The 8,424-nt window shown below is 42.4% G+C and overlaps 1 non-coding gene across 1 annotated transcript; it reads right to left on the minus strand.

The window, feature by feature from the left end:
- Positions 1-3,226: 3,226 nt before the first annotated feature.
- On the minus strand, positions 3,227-3,339 carry LOC140285039 (U5 spliceosomal RNA). The gene has a single exon (XR_011910241.1). It is a non-coding gene; the product is annotated as a U5 spliceosomal RNA (small nuclear RNA).
- Positions 3,340-8,424: the final 5,085 nt, after the last annotated feature.

Here is an 8,424-nt window from a genome sequence, read left to right on the forward strand (position 1 = left end):
TCTGCTCTTGTGAAAAAGCAAACAGCGGAGCAGGATGGAAGTTTCAGGGAGCCCAAGATGAAACTTTCTTTTAGTCTGCTGAGAAAAGAGAGTGAATGCGAAGTAGACCGAATGAGCGGTCAGAACAAAGCCTCAATACGTTGTTCCCGTGGTGTTTGTGGCTGCCTTGTCTTTTGCACAGAGTAAAAGACAAGGCAGCCATCGATTAGGGCCCGATTGTTCCTACTTGGTCAGCCGACGAGCAGGGGGGGGGGAGCAAGCGTCTCAACCAAGCAAAGCTCCCCAAGTTGGAACAATCGGGCCCTATTCGATGGCTGCAACACCTGAAAGAGATATTGATGCGAGACCCGATCAAAAGCTTTTTCAAAGTCTAAATTTAAGATGACAAGCCGGGTGTTTCTGTCTCTAGCGTAATCAATGATGTCTCGAATCAGTACGAGGCTGTCGGTGAGTTGTCTCCCTGAGATGGACAGCCTGGACAAGCCTGGTCTGGGTGAATTACCTCCTCTAAAACAGAGGACATCTGTGTCACTAAAACCTTGCTAAAAAGTTAACAGTCAAAGTTTAAAAGTGTGATGGGCCTCCAATTCTTTAGGTCAGTCTTATAATTTTTTTTATAAAGTAGAGTCACTATTCCCACTCTAAAACTGTCAGGCAGTCGGTCGAGTTTTTCAAAATCTTTAAAAACATCTAAAATATCTGATTATAAAAGGTCCCAAAAGGTCAGATAGAATTCTGCAGGAAGCCCGTCTAAACCCGGAGCTCGACTTCCCTTAAAACCTGTTAGGCATTTTTTTTAACTCTAAAGCAGTAAAATCCTGTGTCAAGTGTGCATTCTCTTTTACGGTTTTGTCAACGAATTTTAAAATTTCTGCCGATGTTTCCAAGTGCACTGGTTTCTCTTTGTACATGTTACTATAAAAGGTATGTACAGTTTCAATCATCTCTTGTGTGGATTTTGTTAAAAACCCATCTTCTCTTTTTAGATTTTGAATACACTCCTTTTTATTTATAACTTTCTTAAAAACGTACCGTGTGCATTTTTCACCTTCCTCAATTTCCTGCTCCCTGCTTCTTACAAAAATTCCTTTACTCTTTATTTCTGCTAAAACTGACATTTCCTTTTTGACATCTTTGATTTCTTCATTAAAGTCTATGCCACAATGATTTAGTTTAAAGTAGCGCTGTAAGCGTTTCTGTAGTCCCATCATACATCTATTCTCTTTCCTTTTTTTACGTTTACCTTGCTGTTTAAAAAAAGTCTGGGTCGTTTCCTTCACCATTTCCCACCATTGTGCATGTGTTTCGTAGAGGTCTTGAAGGGTCTGCCACTCTTTATAACATTCCCTGTACTGACTGACTATGATTTCATCCTCCAACAGGGAACAGTTGAGTTTCCACAGACCACTTCCTACCGTCACACCAGAAGGGGGTGAAAGGGTGCAGGAGAGCACAAGATGGTCTGAAAAGAAAACAGGGGTTAATCTAACATCAGTGGGTGGGCAATCTCTAGTAAAGAAATAATCAATGCGAGAGGCTCTGGTGCCATCATGACTAAACCAGGTGAAGCCCTCCTCTCTGGGATGCATGGTTTTAAAACAGTCAGTAAGCTTAAAATCCCTGCATATGCCCTGAAGTAAAATCGAAGTCTTATCCACTTTAAAATCTCCCCCTGCTCTTTTTCTATCTTTCCTGCTCAAGATACAGTTAAAATCCCCTCCTACAACTAAAGGTACTTGCGCTAGCATGTAAAGCTGTATATCTTCTAAAAGGTCATACCTGTCATTCTTTCCATTGAAACCATAAATATTTAAGAGGTTAAAGTCTTGCCCCATAAAATTCAAGTGTGCTAAAAGTGCCCATCCGTCTCTCACCACTGTGCTACCTTTCACCAGAACCTGCAGATTTTTAATTAGAATGGCCATACCATCATTTTTATTTTGATTTGAGCCACTCCATATCGATAAATGGGGCCACATTTCCTCCCATTGTCTATGGTTTTTTAAAAAAGGTAGTCCACATTCTTGTATTAAAAAAACATCTGACTTTATGGAGTCTGAGAAGGATAAAATACTCTGGGCTCTTGTCTTTGATTTCACACTTCTCACATTTAGTGTTGAGAAGGTGAGAACCATTAAAAGGATAAAGGAAAGTAGGTATGTCATTTTCGTTTTTCTAAGTTATCAAAACAAATTACACACTCAGGTTATTTCTTGGGAAACTAGCTCTTCCTTAATTTCTTTAGGTGAAAAGTGAGTAGGGTGATCTATATTTCCTTTTTGGACTCTCGGTGTTGGCCTCTGACGCAATGTTGCATTTAACTTTGAATCCCTGGGGGTTGATTGTAGAGCTAAAGTTAAAATGGAGACCTCATTTGGTGAGTCGGAGGGGAAGACTCTAGGTTCTTCCACTGAAGAACTGTCTGAAAGGGACCTAACCCTTCCCCTCTTCTCTGATACCACTGGGGAATCAGAGGACAACTCAGATGCCGTCCTCTTCGGCTGTTGACCTTCGGGGAGGTGAGTATCTTCACTAGACTCACCTGTCTGCTCTTCCTCCTCATTTAGCGTAGCTCCACCCTCTGCCTGTGAATTCTCACAGACTTCAGCACTGAGTGGTGAGGCCTCTACAGGCCCCTCCCCTTTTTGCTCCTCACTTCCAATCCAAGCTTTTGGCGGGAAGTTTGAATTTATTGGGTCAACCTCTTCACTTTGTTCACCAACTGCCACCTCTGGTCCTTCTCTTTGTTGGCTTGACTGTGGCTTTACCGTCTTTAATTTGTTGGCAAAAGATTTAGGGCAATCTCTGAAGAGGTGATTTAATTCTCCACAGAGATTACATTTCCTGTCATTTGGACACTCTCCAAAAGTGTGCCCAATTTCTCTGCACTTCCCACATATCACCTTGGTACAAGCCTCAACCAGGTGCCCATGCTCACCGCACTTGCGACAGAGCTTGGGCTGCCCCTGGAGGTGGATGTAACCTCGGTTTTCGAGGTGGCCAGAGTGTCACTTTGCATCTCCGCCCACCCGCTGCACTGAGCACTCTTCAGCCCTTTTAAATGGTATAACTTTGCACTCCCGCACGCTCCAGCGAGCACCATTCAAGCAACAACTTTGCACTCCAGCTTCGAACATCGGCACAGTCGCAACAAGTAAGGCGACTCTACTCAGAGAAGTCACTCTGCACAGTAACAAGACTTCTTTTGCACAGACAGAAAGGGCTTCACCCGCAAAGGTAAAGCCTGCCAAAATAGAAACAACTCATTAGTGCTGCTCTCCACGGAAGTCTTTAGTAAAAGGCGAAAGACTTGTACGTTATGAAGAGAAACCAGAGTACGATTATCCGTCACTGCGGGAGCAGGGCATCAGGCTAGTTGGCATAGCCACCTTCCCCATGGTGAGCTTTGCTTGGTTGAGACGCTTGCTCCCCTCCCTTGCTCCTCGGCTGACCAAGTAGGAACAATCGGGCCCTATTCGATGGCCGCCTTGTCTGTTACTCTGTGCAAAAGACAAGGCAGCCACAAACACCACGGGAACACCGTATTGAGGCTTTGTTCTGACCGCTCATTCGGTGTCGCGTTTCTTTCAAGCAATTCTCCCGGTTAGCCCTTCACTCAAACTATGTTAAAACTGCTTTGTCCTTCATTTTTACCATGTCTAGAAAGATTTAAACAAAAAAACAACGTTGTACTTTGCAGTAAAAGAAAGAGCAAATCTAAAGTTTTAGGAATCCGAGAATAAGCTTACTTTCATGAGTTCTTCACGATTTCGGATTTTGCTATAAAATGAATTCCTTCACTCAAACTAAATTAAAACTGCTAAACCGCTAATCTGTTACATGTAAGGCAGATGTCAAATTCACCGAAATAGGATTTAAGGGTATTCAGCCAATCGAGCTGTAGCAGCTTCGGTAAAAGAGTATAAGTTGAAGAGTTTTTGAATAAAGGTGTGCGCACACATAGTGAGCTGTAGGAAAATAGGCAGGGAGCAATGCCGGCTGGGGTATATGTTCTTGTATGTTGTCTGACTGTTTGATTTGAATGTGTTGTGTAAGTGTCCTGTTGAATGTTACATGTTTGGGCTTTGACACGCTTCACTGTGGTTGTTAACTGTGTGGTGTGTCCTGAAATGTTATATGTTTGGGCTGTGTGACATGCTTAATGCTTGTCAGTAGCTACCTACTTATTCGTATATAGCAACTGACAACATAAGAAGTCCGGACATACTTTGATAGTAGTTGTAGAAGTATCCTTATTGATAATAGATAAACTAATTCATAGTGATAGAACAGTAGATGAACAGGTGCCTGCACATGTCTCACAAAAATAAAATGGGTGTATGATTGCTGACGGCAGAGCAAACTTTTGAGTTCTTATGGCAAACTTGATTCAGTGTCTTGACGTGTATACGCTGTTTCGCTGACTTGATTGTCGCAAGAAACAAATTGTGTTTGATAAGATCTGACCATTTTATTACGGGAGGATCAGTATGTATGGATTCTGATGTGTCTGATAAACCCATTCGTATCTTAAGCATAATCTAATATGTGAGACAACGCCCTGGCACACAATCAAAAAAAAAAAAGAGAGAGCGGTTTTGTGTCCCCACAGTCCATAATGTAGAAAAGAGAGAAAAAAATCCTTTCTGATTTGGTGTGTGTGCTCACAGTGCAGAGTGTAGAGAAAAGAGAGAAAATAAAGCCGTTTTGGTGTCATGGGTGTTGTGACTTACACACACATATTTCTGAATTGAGAAAAGAAATTATTTTAGAGGAAGCTGTAGAGTTTAGATCCCACATTTGTTGATAGGCATTCATTTATTTTTTCTTTTAATCAGTTTTAAAGTGAATACTAACTGAGAAATTAAAAAGGTGAAGAGTTTAAAAGGTTTATGATCAGCTGAGTCTCTAAACAGAACAGCAAAGGGCTTCATCGAACATTTAAAAAAGATTCAGATTGTTAGAATATCCAGAATTTATAGGAATGGTGGTGATTACTCTTATTTTCTAGAATGGAAATAACTGCACCATGTCTGTTTTATGAATTTAAGGGGCTAAAAAGTTTTGTTCTCGTTTTTCTATGATTAACCGAATGTATGTGAGAGTCCAAACAGACAGAAGGGCTACAGCCGAGCGCTGGACCTTCCAAAAAAGATGAGACAGGCTGGACCCGTGCCATACTAGTTAAGACCTGCCTGTGGATAACAGGTTCTTTAAACTCTCACACACACAAACTCACACACACGTTCGCACACATACACCCATACACACACACATTCTTGAGGTTACTGCAAGATTAAACCTTTGCATTAACCGACTCCAGCAACTCTGAGTCTCATTGAGAGAATTTTCTCAACAATTGGGTCCTCAAACCAGATCTCGACGTTTTTTCCGCCGTCCAGGGTCGGAGCTGAAACCATGCACGGGGGAGTCCAGTACTCCTAATGAAAGACCCCCTGCTGAATTGCGGTAATTAGGGGCCAGTGTCCACTGAAAGGGGGAAAAAGTGACGAGATCGTACTTTTGAATCAATGGCCAAAAGCCATTCGCAGTGCAGGCATCAACAATTATGGTGTTATTTCACCCATTAACACTTAAGGTACCTCATGCAGTGGCTGTGATATGGTTACTTAACAAAATTTCTTTACCAGACATCTCTCCTACATAACTGTTCTTCTTTCACAGCCACACCTTGTTGTCGAGAGATGTGCTACACTTAATCCATCCACACTGCTACCTACCCCACAGATGGAAAGCCTCATGATTGCATGTCAGAAATAACCATAAGTGTTTTACCCAGGCCAGACTTAACTGATATACGTTATGAAAATGCAGAAATAACTATATTTATTCGACAGGTCAAGCAAAAAACCCTGATGGCACAAATGCTACAGGATTTGCAGTACTAACAGAAACTGAAGTTTTCTTAAAGCAACCACTACCAAAAAATTACTCTGTTCAAGCAGTCGAATTGGTAGCTTTAACTGAAGCTTGTAAATTGAATAACAAAAAGGTTGTTAACGTTTACACTGACAGTCAGTATGCCTTCTCAACTGTACATGTGTTAACACAGCATTGGAAAAACAGGTATGTTGACATCCACAGCTAATGTATAAACTACAAATATTTTAGCATTATTAGATGTTATTCAATTGTCATCTACAATAGACTCGTATGAATGACCGGAAGGAAAACCATACTGCCAAAGAATTTGTTTAAATATGCTGCAGTATTGAGCCATGGACCTTGTCATGTCTCAACAGGAGGGATGGAAGCAATAATGAACAAGGTTTTTACAGCATATGGTTTTACTAATTATTGAAAACATTTTTTTAGAATAAATAAATGAATAGTTTTGTCTAGCAGGTCAAATATGTGCAAAATACAATCCACGGGGCAATCTAAGACCAAAACGAAGATAATTCCCTAAGCCAGTGTATCTTTTTCAACATATTTGTTTGGATTTCATTATTGTGTAGATTTCATTGAACTAAATTAATGTTAAGGGAAACGATTCTGCTCAGTGACAACAGAGGTTTTTACCAAATGGACTGAAATATTTCCATGTGCACAAGCAGATGCACTCTCAGTAGCAAAAGCATGGGTAAAATAAATCATTTCTAGATTTGAAATTCCTGAAAAGATCTTCAGTGATAATTTGACACACTTTGTAAACAATGTCATCTCACTGATGGCAAAGAACTTAAAATAGACCTTAGAAACCACTGTGCATATCATCCACAATCAGCAGGTTTCGTGGAGAGACACAATGGAATAATTAAGTCAAGACTGAAAAAAATCATGGAAGAAATGGGAAATGTTGGGTTTACTGTTTACCATCCTAAAAATGCATCCTCCAACTAGCACAAGATGAACTCCATTTGAGAAAAGGTATGGAAGACCATTTGTACTCCCACAGTCAAAACACAGTCATCAACTGACATGATGAAGAAAAAAAGAAAAAGAGAAGAAACCTTAGCAGAATACAAATATTAACAAATAGAGAGATCTCTTCTGTTTAGTCTGTTCCAGGTGAACCGGTGAAGGAATCTCTGAAGACAGTAAAACCTGGGGACTGGATCATCATCAAAGTGATAAAGAAAAAGAACTGGTCCAGCCCAAGGGGGGAAGGTCCATTTCAGGTACTACTTACATCACCCACAGCAGCTGAAGGACTTCTTGGATTCACTTATCACATTGTACCACGACCTTCAGAAGTAGGGAAAGAGTAGTTACCCACCACTGTTTTCTGAGGCAAAAGTCTGACTACAAAGGGGAATTCTCTCTACAGGAGGGAGTTCATCTCAACCTCAGTGAAGAAAACAATGGCTAACATGAGAACATAGGGTGTGACTAAAATAAGAAATAAGGGAAAATGGATGGACAAAGGCCGTGGCATCCATTCAGATTACCAGGATTTTATGGGTTAAGAGGAACCAGCTGTGTATTATTAATCATTACTCTTATTATAGTATTCCCCATTTTATGGTATGAAGCATGGATTAGCAGAAATAAAGATGATGCAGGACAGAGTACCACCACTGTCCCCTTGTGGACTCCCATGCACCCTCCAGGATCCTGCCGAGGGTATAGAGCTGGTCCACTGTTCCACGGCCAGGACGAAAGCCACACTGCATCTCCTGAATCCGAGGCTCGATTATCCGACGGATCCTCCCTTCCAGTACCCCCGAATAGACCTTACCAGGGAGGCTGAGGAGTGTGATACCCCTATAGTTGGAACACACCCTCCGGTCCCCCTTTTTAAAGAGGGGGACCACCACCCCAATCTGCCAGTCCAGAGGCACTGTCCCCGATGTCCACGCGATGCTGCAGAGGCGTGTCAGCAAAGACAGCCCTACAACATCCAGAGCCTTGGGAAACTCAGGACGGACCTCATCCACCCCTTGGGCCTTGCCAGCGAGGAGCTTTTTGACCACCTCGGCAACCTCAGCCCCAGAAATGGGAGGCCCCGTCTCTGAGCTCTCCGACTCTGCCTCCTACGAGCACGTGTTGGTAGGATTGAGGAGTTCCTCGAAGTACTCTCCCCACCGACTCACAACATCCCTAGTTGAGGTCAGCAAAGCCCCGTCCCCACTGCAAATAGTGTTGACTGTGAGCCGCTCCCCCCCCGAGACGCCGGATGGTGGACCAGAATCTCTTCGAGGCCGTCCGGAAATCGTTTTCCATGGTCTCACCAAACTCCTCCCACAAAGTCCAAATTTTTTCTTCATCATAAGGAGTCTTTTGAGCTGTCTGGTCCCTCATCTAGGATCTGTTTGCCTTGGGTGACCCTACAAGGGGCTTGAAGCCCCGGGCAACATAGCTCCCAGACTCATTGGGGCACGCAAACTCCCCCACCATGATAAGGTGACAGCTCAGGGGGGAGACTGTATTTTGTAGTATGAAAAAGAACCAGACCTAATT

The sequence above is a fragment of the Leuresthes tenuis genome, unplaced genomic scaffold, assembly GCF_036924035.1.
Source record: "Leuresthes tenuis unplaced genomic scaffold, fLeuTen1.0.hap1 SCAF_24, whole genome shotgun sequence".
In the NCBI taxonomy this organism is placed as follows: Eukaryota; Metazoa; Chordata; class Actinopteri; order Atheriniformes; family Atherinopsidae; genus Leuresthes; species Leuresthes tenuis.